Source organism: Ambystoma mexicanum, chromosome 3p (genome assembly GCF_040938575.1).
Source record: "Ambystoma mexicanum isolate Mex_15411 chromosome 3p, UKY_AmexF1_1, whole genome shotgun sequence".
Taxonomy (NCBI): domain Eukaryota; kingdom Metazoa; phylum Chordata; class Amphibia; order Caudata; family Ambystomatidae; genus Ambystoma; species Ambystoma mexicanum.
Genome location: NC_090925.1, coordinates 9346760 through 9359135, shown reverse-complemented (window position 1 = coordinate 9359135; position 12376 = coordinate 9346760). Strand labels below are relative to the sequence as shown.

Sequence of the window (12376 nt, the reverse complement as noted above, 5' to 3'; positions counted from 1 at the left end):
GGGGAGGGCTTTAAGGTGCAGTGTAGAAAGTAAAGAAAGTCTGTGTGATGGCAAAGAGGATGCTGGATGTGCCAGTGTCGACGAACAAAAAAGGCAAAGCAAAATGGAGGCGGCACCCCGATAACCCGGGCAGTGTCCTCCTCCTGGCCTCCCCCTCCTGGGAAGAAGGGGAGGCACTGACCGAAGCGCAGCAAAGGAAGGAGAAAGCCAGCAAAACAGAAAGCACGGAGAAAGTTGGGGAAAGCCCGCGAAGGGCAACAAAAGAAAGGGGAGGGGCTTCCCCTTTATAACGGGCGGGCTCCTTTCGGCAGGCAGCATCCAGCAGCTGCAGAAGGACGCCCGCCCGCTGCACCAGCAAGAGGTTTTCGTTTTGTACCTACCCACCCTACGAACAGAACAAGCAGACAAACCTGGTCGTCGACGTCGCAGGACGACAAGGCAGTGTGGCGTTGTTTGGCCGAACAAACATGTGAGACAGTCTCCGGATGATCCAGGAGAAAGCCGGAAGGGTCTTTGCTCTTCTCAGACCAGCGCCCCTTGGGAGCCTAAGCAGCAGGGGCGTCTGGGGGGAACAACTAGGGCTCAGCTTCCCCCAAGGAAACAGCACTCTCCCCGCCCAGGAGCGCCTGCAGAGGCAGGAGTGGCTCGGCCGCAAGGTTGGGAGAGTTAGGCCTATTCTGCACTCTTGGGGAAGGAAAGGGGGAAGCAGGTTATTTTGGACACGGAGCAGTCGCTGCATCTTCTGAGTGTTTTCCACTAATGTGTGCGGTGTGGTTTTTATGATATTGTGGAAATAAATCTGCGGCCTTTTTATGCCAAAAAACAAACAAGTCTCATTCTACACTTTTCTGTGGGGAAAAGGGAATGAGCTATTGGTATGTGTTGGGTACAAATGGACAGATGCCGGGGTTATGGTGTATGCGCAGGTCGCTTGCCTAACAAGTCGAACCTACTGCTAACCATCCGCCGGCCAAGTTAACAGCCTTAGAGAAAGGAAGGTCCTTTAATGCAGGCTGCAGCTGAATTGGCAGGGACAGCCCGACCCAGAAGTTAATATAACTGAAGTTCGTATTGGCCAAATGAAGCACATTAAAAACAAATATTGCAAATGTTCCTTGATTCCTTTAATAACATTTTTTGAGGGTAAGTATAAGTTAACCTAATTTAACCTATGGTATGGAAACGTTGCAATTGCGGGAGCTAGAAGCGTTGAGCAAGTTAGAGAGGGCCATCAGGCGGAAGGTGTTTGGCATCCCCCACACTGTTCCTCCCTTGCCATCAGATTTCAGTTGGTTTAAACTCGCTCAGAGCCATACGGATGTGGGAATATACAGCACCCCACACCTTAGCACCAGTATGAGGACCTTGCTTCCCTGATTGTAACGAGAGCCGAAAAGGCGATATTTGAAATATTGCAGGGGGACCTAGGTACGATGGCAGAAGATTGGAGAGATAGCCTCCAAAAGGTTACGTGAGGGTTCTTTCAATATGATTGGTGCTCAACCCTAGATGAATATCATGGCTTTAACTCTCTGGAGCAAATAAGGCATGAGTATAAAGGTTTAGGCGTTAATAGCGCCTTATCTCAAGGCCTTTCCAAATCCAAGGGCAAGAACGGACTTCATGCCTTTCAGATGGAACTTATATCCTATAAAGGAAATCCTTTGTGCGCAAAGACGTGGATCCAGAGGAAGCTCACTGCGCAAAGTCGCAGAGCCAGAGTAAGCTCCCTGCGCAAAGTCGCAGAGCCAGAGAAAGCTCACTGCGCAAAGACACAGAGCCAGAGGAAAATCACTGCGCAAAGATGTGGAGCCAGAGGAAGCTCACTGCGAAAAGACACGGAGCAATAGGAAACTGACTGTGCAAAGACGCAGAGCCAGAGGAAGCTCACTGCGCAAAGACACGGAGCCAGAGGAAGCTCACTGCACAAAGACACAGAGTCAAGGAAGCTCACTGCACAAAGACGCAGAGCCAGAGGCAGCTCACTGTCCGAAGACACAGAGCCAGAGGAAGCTCACTGCACAAAGATGCAGAGCCAGAGGAAGCTCACTGCGCAAACATGCAGAGCCAGAGGAAGCTCCCTGCGCAAAGATGCAGAGCCAGAGGAAGCTCCCTGCACAGAGACGCAGAGCCAGAGGAAGCTCACTGCGCAAACACGCAGAGCCAGGGAAGCTCACTGTGCAAAGACACAGAGCCAGAGGAAGCTCACTGCGCAAAGACGCAGAACCAGAGGAAGCTCACTGTGCAAAGACGCGGAGCCATAGGAAGCTCACTGCGCAAAGACGCAGAACCAGAGGAAGCTCACTGTGCAAAGATGCGGAGCCATAGGAAGCTCACTGTGCAAAGACGCGGAGCCATAGGAAGCTCACTGCACAAAGATGCAGAGCCAGAGGAAGCTCACTGCGCAAAGACACGGAGCCAGAGGAAGCTCACTGCACAAAGACGCAGAGCCAGAGGAAGTTCACCGCGCAAAGACACGGAGCCAGAGGAAGCTCACTGTGCAAAGACACGGACCCCGAGGAAGCTCACTGCGCAAAGACGCAGAGCCAGAGGAAGTTCACTGCGCAAAGACACAGAGCCAGAGGAAGCTCACTGTGCAAAGACACGGCGCCAGAGGAAGCTGACTGCGCAAAGACACGGAGCAAGAGGAAGCTCACTGCGCAAAGACACAGAGCCAGAGGAAGCTCACTGCGCAAAGACACGGAGCCAGAGGAAGCTCACTGTGCAAAGTGACAGAGCCAGAGGAAGCTCACTGCGCAAAGACGTGGAGCCAGAGGAAGTTCACTGCGCAAAGACACGGAGCCAGAGGAAGCTCACTGTGCAAAGACACAGAGCCAGAAGAAGCTCACTGCACAAAGACACAGAGCCAGAGGAAGCTCACTGCGCAAATACACAGAGCCAGAGGCAGCTCACTGTCCAAAGACACAGAGCCAAGGAAGCTCACTGCACAAAGACGCAGAGCCAGAGGCAGCTCACTGTCCAAAGACACAGAGCCAGAGGAAGCTCACTGCACAAAGACGCAGAGCCAGAGGAAGCTCACTGCGCAAACATGCAGAGCCAGAGGAAGCTCCCTGCACAGAGACGCAGAGCCAGAGGAAGCTCACTGCGCAAACACGCAGAGCCAGGGAAGCTCACTGTGCAAAGACATATAGCCAGAGGAAGCTCACTGCGCAAAAATGCAGAACCAGAGGAAGCTCACTGTGCAAAGACGCGGAGCCATATGAAGCTCACTGCGCAAAGACACAGAACCAGAGGAAGCTCACTGTGCAAAGACGCAGAGCCATAGGAAGCTCACTGTGCAAAAACGCAGAGCCATAGGAAGCTCACTGCACAAAGATGCAGAGCCAGAGGAAGCTCACTGCGCAAAGACACGGAGCCAGAGGAAGCTCACTGCGCAAAGACGCAGAGCCAGAGGAAGTTCACCGCGCAAAGACACAGAGCCAGAGGAAGCTCACTGTGCAAAGACACGGAGCCCAAGGAAGCTCACTGCGCAAAGACACAGAGCCAGAGGAAGTTCACTGCACAAAGACACAGAGCCAGAGGAAGCTCACTGTGCAAAGACGCAGAGCCAGAGGAAGCTGACTGCGCAAAGACGCGGAGCCAGAGGAAGCTCACTGCGCAAAGACACAGAGCCAGAGGAAGCTCACTGCGCAAAGACACAGAGCCAGAGGAAGCTCACTGCGCAAAGATGCAGAGCCAGAGGAAGCTCACTGCGCAAAGATGCAGAGCCTGAGGAAGCTCACTGCGCAAAGACACAGAGCCAGAGGAAGCTCACTGCGCAAAGACACAGAGCCAGAGGAAGCTCACTGCACAAAGACACAGAGCCAGAGGAAGCTCACTGCGCAAAGACACAGAGCCAGTGGAAGCTCACTGCACAAAGACACAGAGCCAAGGAAGCTCACTGCACAAAGACGCAGAGCCAAGGAAGCTCACTGCACAAAGACGCAAAGGCAGCTCACTGTCCAAAGACACAGAGCCAGAGGAAGCTCACTGCACAAAGACGCAGAGCCAGAGGAAGCTCACTGCGCAAACATGCAGAGCCTGAGGAAGCTCCCTGCGCAAAGATGCAGAGCCAGAGGAAGCTCCCTGCACAGAGACGCAGAGCCAGAGGAAGCTCACTGCACAAACACGCAGAGCCAGGGAAGCTCACTGTGCAAAGACATGGAGCCAGAGGAAGCTCACTGCGCAGAGACGCAGAACCAGAGGAAGCTCACTATGCAAAGACGCAGAGCCATAGGAAGCTCACTGCGCAAAGACACAGAACCAGAGGAAGCTCACTGTGCATAGACGCGGAGCCATAGGAAGCTCACTGTGCAAAGACGCAGAGCCATAGGAAGCTCACTGCACAAAGATGCAGAGCCAGAGGAAGCTCACTGCGCAAAGACACGGAGCCAGAGGAAGCTCACTGCGCAAAGACGCAGAGCCAGAGGAAGTTCACCGCGCAAAGACACAGAGCCAGAGGAAGCTCACTGTGCAAAGACACGGAGCCCGAGGAAGCTCACTGCGCAAAGACGCAGAGCCAGAGGAAGTTCACTGCGCAAAGACACAGAGCCAGAGGAAGCTCACTGTGCAAAGACGCAGAGCCAGAGGAAGCTGACTGCGCAAAGACGCGGAGCCAGAGGAAGCTCACTGCGCAAAGACACAGAGCCAGAGGAAGCTCACTGCGCAAAGACGCAGAGCCAGAGGAAGTTCACTGCACAAATACACAGAGCCAGAGGAAGCTCACTGCGCAAAGACATGGAGCCAGAGGAAGCTCACTGCACAAAGAAACAGCGACAGAGGAAGCTCACTGTGCAAAGACGCAGAGCCATACGAAGCTCACTGCGCAAAGACGCAGAGCCAGAGGAGCTCACTGCGCAAAGACACGGAGCCAGAGGAAGCACACTGCGCAAAGACGCAGAGTCAGATGAAGTTCACTGCGCAAATACACGGAGCCAGAGGAAGCTCACTGTGCAAAGACGCAGAGCCAGAGGAAGCTGACTGCGCAAAGACGCGGAGCCAGAGGAAGCTCACTGCGCAAAGACACAGAGCCAGAGGAAGCTCACTGCGCAAAGACGCAGAGCCAGAGGAAGTTCACTGCACAAATACACAGAGCCAGAGGAAGCTCACTGCGCAAAGACATGGAGCCAGAGGAAGCTCACTGCACAAAGAAACAGCGACAGAGGAAGCTCACTGTGCAAAGACGCAGAGCCATACGAAGCTCACTGCGCAAAGACGCAGAGCCAGAGGAAGCTCACTGTGCAATGACGTGGAGCCAGAGGATGCTCACTGTGCAAAGACGCAGAGCCAGAGGAAGCTCACTGCGCAAAGACGCAGAGCCAGAGGAGCTCACTGCGCAAAGACACGGAGCCAGAGGAAGCACACTGCGCAAAGACGCAGAGTCAGATGAAGTTCACTGCGCAAATACACGGAGCCAGAGGAAGCTCACTGCGCAAAGACACAGAGCCAGAGGAAGCTCACTGCGCAAAGACGCAGAGCCAGAGGAAGTTCACTGCGCAAAGATGCAGAGCCAGAGGAAGCTCACTGCGCAAAGATGCAGAGCCTGAGGAAGCTCACTGCGCAAAGACACAGAGCCAGAGGAAGCTCACTGCGCAAAGACACAGAGCCAGAGGAAGCTCACTGCACAAAGACACAGAGCCAGAGGAAGCTCACTGCACAAAGACACAGAGCCAAGGAAGCTCACTGCACAAAGACGCAGAGCCAAGGAAGCTCACTGCACAAAGACGCAGAGGCAGCTCACTGTCCAAAGACACAGAGCCAGAGGAAGCTCACTGCACAAAGACGCAGAGCCAGAGGAAGCTCACTGCGCAAACATGCAAAGCCAGAGGAAGCTCCCTGCGCAAAGATGCAGAGCCAGAGGAAGCTCCCTGCACAGAGACGCAGAGCCAGAGGAAGCTCACTGCACAAACACGCAGAGCCAGGGAAGCTCACTGTGCAAAGACATAGAGCCAGAGGAAGCTCACTGCGCAGAGACGCAGAACCAGAGGAAGCTCACTATGCAAAGACGCAGAGCCATAGGAAGCTCACTGCGCAAAGACGCAGAACCAGAGGAAGCTCACTGTGCAAAGAGGCAGAGCCAGGGAAGCTCACTGTGCAAAGACACAGAGCCGAGGAAGCTCACTGCGCAAAGACGCAGAACCAGAGGAAGCTCACTGTGCAAAGACGCGGAGCCATAGGAAGCTCACTGCGCAAAGACGCAGAACCAGAGGAAGCTCACTGCACAAATACACAGCGACAGAGGAAGCTCACTGTGCAAAGACGCGGAGCCATAGGAAGCTCACTGCGCAAAGACGCAGAGCCATAGGAAGCTCACTGCGCAAAGACACGGAGCCAGAGGAAGCTCACTGCACAAAGACGCAGAGCCAGAGGAAGCTCACTGTGCAATGACGTGGAGCCAGAGGAAGCTCACTGTGCAAAGACGCGGAGCCAGAGGAAGCTCACTGCGCAAAGACGCAGAGAGCTTGGAAGTTCACTGCGCAAAGACGCAGAGCCAGAGGAAGCTCACTGCGCAAAGATGCAGAGCCTGAGGAAGCTCACTGCGCAAAGACGCAGAGCCAGAGGAAACTCACTGCACAAAGACACAGAGCCAGAGGAAGCTCACTGCGCAAAGACATAGAGCCAGAGGAAGCTCACTGCGCAAAGACACAGAGCCAGAGGAAGCTCACTGCACAAAGAAACAGAGCCAAGGAAGCTCACTGCACAAAGATGCAGAGCCAGAGGCAGCTCACTGTCCAAAGACACAGAGCCAGAGGAAGCTCACTGCACAAAGACGCAGAGCCAGAGGAAGCTCACTGCGCAAGGATGCAGAGCCAGAGGAAGCTCCCTACGCAAAGATGCAGAGCCAGAGGAAGCTCCCTGCACAGAGATGCAGAGCCAGAGGAAGCTCACTGCGCAAACACGCAGAGCCAGGGAAGCTCACTGTTTAAAGACACATAGCCAGAGGAAGCTCACTGTGCAAAGATGCAGAACCAGAGGAAGCTCACTCTGCAAAGACGCGGAGCCATATGAAGCTCACTGCGCAAAGACACAGAACCAGAGGAAGCTCAGTGTGCAAAGACGCGGAGCCATAGGAAGCTCACTGTGCAAAGACGCAGAGCCATAGGAAGCTCACTGCACAAAGATGCAGAGCCAGAGGAAGCTCACTGCGCAAAGACACAGAGCCAGAGGAAGCTCACTGCGCAAAGACGCAGAGCCAGAGGAAGTTCACCGCGCAAAGACACAGAGCCAGAGGAAGATCACTGTGCAAAGACATGGAGCCCGAGGAAGCTCACTGCGCAAAGACGCAGAGCCAGAGGAAGTTCACTGCGCAAAGACACAGAGCCAGAGGAAGCTCACTGTGCAAAGACACAGAGCCAGAGGAAGCTGACTGCGCAAAGACGCGGAGCCAGAGGAAGCTCACTGCACAAAGACACAGAGCCAGAGGAAGCTCACTGCGCAAAGACGCAGAGCCAGAGGAAGTTCACTGCACAAATACACGGGCCAGAGGAAGCTCACTGCGCAGAGACACGGAGCCAGAGGAAGCTCACTGCACAAAGACACAGCGACAGAGGAAGCTCACTGTGCAAAGACGCAGAGCCATAGGAAGCTCACTGCGCAAAGATGCAGAGCCATAGGAAGCTCACTGCGCAAAGACGCAGAGCCAGAGGAAGCTCACTGTGCAATGACGTGGAGCCAGAGGAAGCTCACTGTGCAAAGACGCAGAGCCAGAGGAAGCTCACTGCGCAAAGACGCGGAGCCAGAGGAAGCTCACTGCGCAAAGACACGGAGCCAGAGGAAGCACACTGCGCAAAGACGCAGAGTCAGATGAAGTTCACTGCGCAAATACACGGAGCCAGAGGAAGCTCACTGCGCAAAGACACAGAGCCAGAGGAAGCTCACTGCGCAAAGACGCAGAGCCAGAGGAAGTTCACTGCGCAAAGACGCAGAGCCAGAGGAAGCTCACTGCGCAAAGACGCAGAGCCTGAGGAAGCTCACTGCACAAAGACGCAGAGCCAAAGGAAGCTCACTGCACAAAGACACAGAGCCAGAGGAAGCTCACTGCGCAAAGACACAGAGCCAGAGGAAGCTCACTGCGCAAAGACACAGAGCCAGAGGAAGCTCACTGCACAAAGACACAGAGCCAATCAAGCTCACTGCACAAAGACGCAGAGCCAAGGAAGCTCACTGCACAAAGACGCAGAGCCAGAGGCAGCTCACTGCACAAAGACACAGAGCCAAGGAAGCTCACTGCACAAAGACGCAGAGCCAAGGAAGCTCACTGCACAAAGATGCAGAGCCAGAGGCAGCTCACTGTCCAAAGACACAGAGCCAGAGGAAGCTCACTGCACAAAGACGCAGAGCCAGAGGAAGCTCACTGCGCAAACATGCAGAGCCAGAGGAAGCTCCCTGCGCAAAGATGCAGAGCCAGAGGAAGCTCCCTGCACAGAGACGCAGAGCCAGAGGAAGCTCACTGCACAAAGACACAGAGCCAGAGGAAGCTCACTGCGCAAAGACATAGAGCCAGAGGAAGCTCACTGCGCAAAGACACAGAGCCAGAGGAAGCTCACTGCACAAAGACACAGAACCAAGGAAGCTCACTGCACAAAGATGCAGAGCCAGAGGCAGCTCACTGTCCAAAGACACAGAGCCAGAGGAAGCTCACTGCACAAAGACGCAGAGCCAGAGGAAGCTCACTGCGCAAACATGCAGAGCCAGAGGAAGCTCCCTGCGCAAAGATGCAGAGCCAGAGGAAGCTCCCTGCACAGAGACGCAGAGCCAGAGGAAGCTCACTGCACAAACACGCAGAGCCAGGGAAGCTCACTGTGCAAAGACACATAGCCAGAGGAAGCTCACTGCGCAAAGATGCAGAACCAGAGGAAGCTCACTGTGCAAAGACACGGAGCCATATGAAGCTCACTGCGCAAAGACACAGACCCAGAGGAAGCTCACTGTGCAAAGACGCGGAGCCATAGGAAGCTCACTGTGCAAAGACGCAGAGCCATAGGAAGCTCACTGCACAAAGATGCAGAGCCAGAGGAAGCTCACTGCGCAAAGACACGGAGCCAGAGGAAGCTCACTGCGCAAAGACGCAGAGCCAGAGGAAGTTCACTGCGCAAAGACACAGAGCCAGAGGAAGCTCACTGTGCAAAGACACGGAGCCCGAGGAAGCTCACTGCGCAAAGACGCAGTGCCAGAGGAAGTTCACTGCGCAAAGACACGGAGCCAGAGGAAGCTCACTGTGCAAAGACGCAGAGCCAGAGGAAGCTGACTGCGCAAAGACGCGGAGCCAGAAGAAGCTCACTGCGCACAGACACAGAGCCAGAGTAAGCTCACTGCGCAAAGACGCAGAGCCAGAGGAAGTTCACTGCACAAATACACGGAGCCAGAGGAAGCTCACTGCGCAGAGACACGGAGCCAGAGGAAGCTCACTGCACAAAGACACAGCGACAGAGGAAGCTCACTGTGCAAAGACGCAGAGCCAGAGGAAGCTCACTGCGCAAAGACGCGGAGCCAGAGGAAGCTCACTGCGCAAAGACACGGAGCCAGAGGAAGCACACTGCGCAAAGACGCAGAGTCAGATGAAGTTCACTGCGCAAATACACGGAGCCAGAGGAAGCTCACTGCGCAAAGACACAGAGCCAGAGGAAGCTCACTGCGCAAAGACGCAGAGCCAGAGGAAGTTCACTGCGCAAAGATGCAGAGCCAGAGGAAGCTCACTGCGCAAAGATGCAGAGCCTGAGGAAGCTCACTGCACAAAGACGCAGAGCCTGAGGAAGCTCACTGCACAAAGACGCAGAGCCAGAGGAAGCTCACTGCTCAAAGACACAGAGCCAGAGGAAGCTCACTGCGCAAAGACACAGAGCCAGAGGAAGCTCACTGCGCAAAGACACAGAGCCAGAGGAAGCTCACTGCACAAAGACACAGAGCCAAGGAAGCTCACTGCACAAAGACGCAGAGCCAAGGAAGCTCACTGCACAAAGACGCAGAGCCAGAGGCAGCTCACTGTCCAAAGACACAGAGCCAGAGGAAGCTCACTGCACAAAGACGCAGAGCCAGAGGAAGCTCACTGCGCAAACATGCAGAGCCAGAGGAAGCTCCCTGCGCAAAGATGCAGAGCCAAAGGAAGCTCCCTGCACAGAGACGCAGAGCCAGGGAAGCTCACTGTGCAAAGACACAGAGCCAGAGGAAGCTCACTGCGCAGAGACGCAGAACCAGGGGAATCTCACTATGCAAAGACGCGGAGCCATAGGAAGCTCACTGCGCAAAGATGCAGAACCAGAGTTAGCTCACTGTGCAAAGAGGCAGAGCCAGGGAAGCTCACTGTGCAAAGACACAGAGCCGAGGAAGCTCACTGCGCAAAGACGCAGAACCAGAGGAAGCTCGCTGTGCAAAGACGCGGAGCCATAGGAAGCTCACTGCGCAAAGTCGCAGAACCAGAGGAAGCTCACTGCACAAATACACGGAGCCAGAGGAAGCTCACTGCGCAAAGACACAGAGCCAGAGGAAGCTCACTGCACAAAGACACAGCGACAGAGGAAGCTCACTGTGCAAAGACGCAGAGCCATAGGAAGCTCACTGCGCAAAGACGCAGAGCCATAGGAAGCTCACTGCGCAAAGACGCAGAGCCAGAGGAAGCTCACTGTGCAATGACGTGGAGCCAGAGGAAGCTCACTGTGCAAAGACGCAGAGCCAGAGGAAGCTCACTGCGCAAAGACGCGGAGCCAGAGGAAGCTCACTGCGCAAAGACACGGAGCCAGAGGAAGCTCACTGCGCAAAGACGCAGTGTCAGAGGAAGCTCACTGCTGCAAAGACGCAGAGCCAGAGGAAGTTCACTGCGCAAAGACGCAGAGCCAGAGGAAGCTCACTGCACAAAGATGCAGAGCCTGAGGAAGCTCACTGCGCAAAGACGCAGTGTCAGAGGAAGCTCACTGCTCAAAGACGCAGAGCCAGAGGAAGTTCACCGCGCAAAGACACAGAGCCAGAGGAAGCTCACTGTGCAAAGACACCGAGCCAGAGGAAGCTCACTGCGCAAAGATGCAGAGCCAGAGGAAGTTCACTGCGCAAAGACACGGAGCCAGAGGAAGCTCACTGTGCAAAGACACAGAACCAGAAGAAGCTGACTGCGCAAAGATGCAGAGCCAGAGGAAGCTCACTGCGCAAAGACACAGAGCCAGAGGAAGCTCACTGCGCAGACACAGAGCCAGAGGAAGTTCACTGCACAAATACACAGAGCCAGAGGAAGCTCACTGCACAAAGACACGGAGCCAGAGGAAGCTCACTGCACAAAGACACAGCGACAGAGGAAACTCACTGCACAAAGACGCGGAGCCATAGGAAGCTCACTGCGCAAAGACGCAGAGCCATAGGAAGCTCACTGCGCAAAGACGCAGAGCCAGAGGAAGCTCACTGTGCAATGACGCGGAGCCAGAGGAAGCTCACTGTGCAAAGACACAGAGCCAGAGGAAGCTCACTGCGCAAAGACGCGGAGCCAGAGGAAGCTCACTGCGCAAAGACACGGAGCCAGAGAAAGCTCACTGCGCAAAGACGCAGAGTCAGAGAAAGTTCACTGCACAAATACACAGAGCCAGAGGAAGCTCACTGCGCAAAGACGCAGAGCCAGAGGAAGTTCACTGCGCAAAGACACAGAGCCAGAGGAAGCTCACTGCGCAAAGATGCAGAGCCTGAGGAAGCTCACAGCGCAAAGACGCAGAGCCAGAGGAAGCTCACTGCACAAAGACACAGAGCCAGAGGAAGCTCACTGTGCAAAGACACGGAGCCAGAGGAAGCTCACTGCGCAAAGACACAGAGCCAGAGGAAGCTCACTGCACAAAGACACAGAGCCAAGGAAGTTCACTGCACAAAGACACGGAGCCAGAGGAAGCTCACTGCGCACAGACGCGGAGCCAGAGGAAGCTCACTGCGCAAAGACGCGGAGCCAGAGGAAGCTCACTTCACAAAGACGCAGAGCCAGAGGAAGTGGGGTCTTATATTTCAGAGTTTATTTGCAGAACCGTGATTGAGTAGCTAATGATAGCTTCTGGCTCAGTTGTTTGAATGGCACGTATACCTCATGTGCTTCAGCTGTTCTAGGTGTTATAAAACATTTGAATCTAATAGATAAAAATAGATGACATATTTGAGATTGTTTATGTGAATTCTAAATCTGATGAACTGTGCTGTGTGTTCTGTGCTCACAAAGCTTCTGCACTCAGAAGGATCTTTCTTTTCGTAATATACCTTTGGTGCGGTATGTATTGTTAAGGTTGAAATTGTGATTTTAACCAAAATACAATAAAATGAAAATATTGCCATTAATACCTGCGATTATAAACTGGGGTGCTACTGCCTTTGGAAAATGGAAACAAGGAAACGTACCTTCTAGCAGCAAATCTACTCC

At 54.4% G+C, this 12376-nt stretch overlaps 1 protein-coding gene across 2 annotated transcripts in view; it reads left to right on the top strand.

The window, feature by feature from the left end:
- Positions 1–12376, top strand: part of LOC138579452 (vitelline membrane outer layer protein 1 homolog) — a 305899-nt gene that overhangs the window by 112491 nt on the left and 181032 nt on the right. The gene's annotated exons all lie outside the window — the stretch shown is intronic.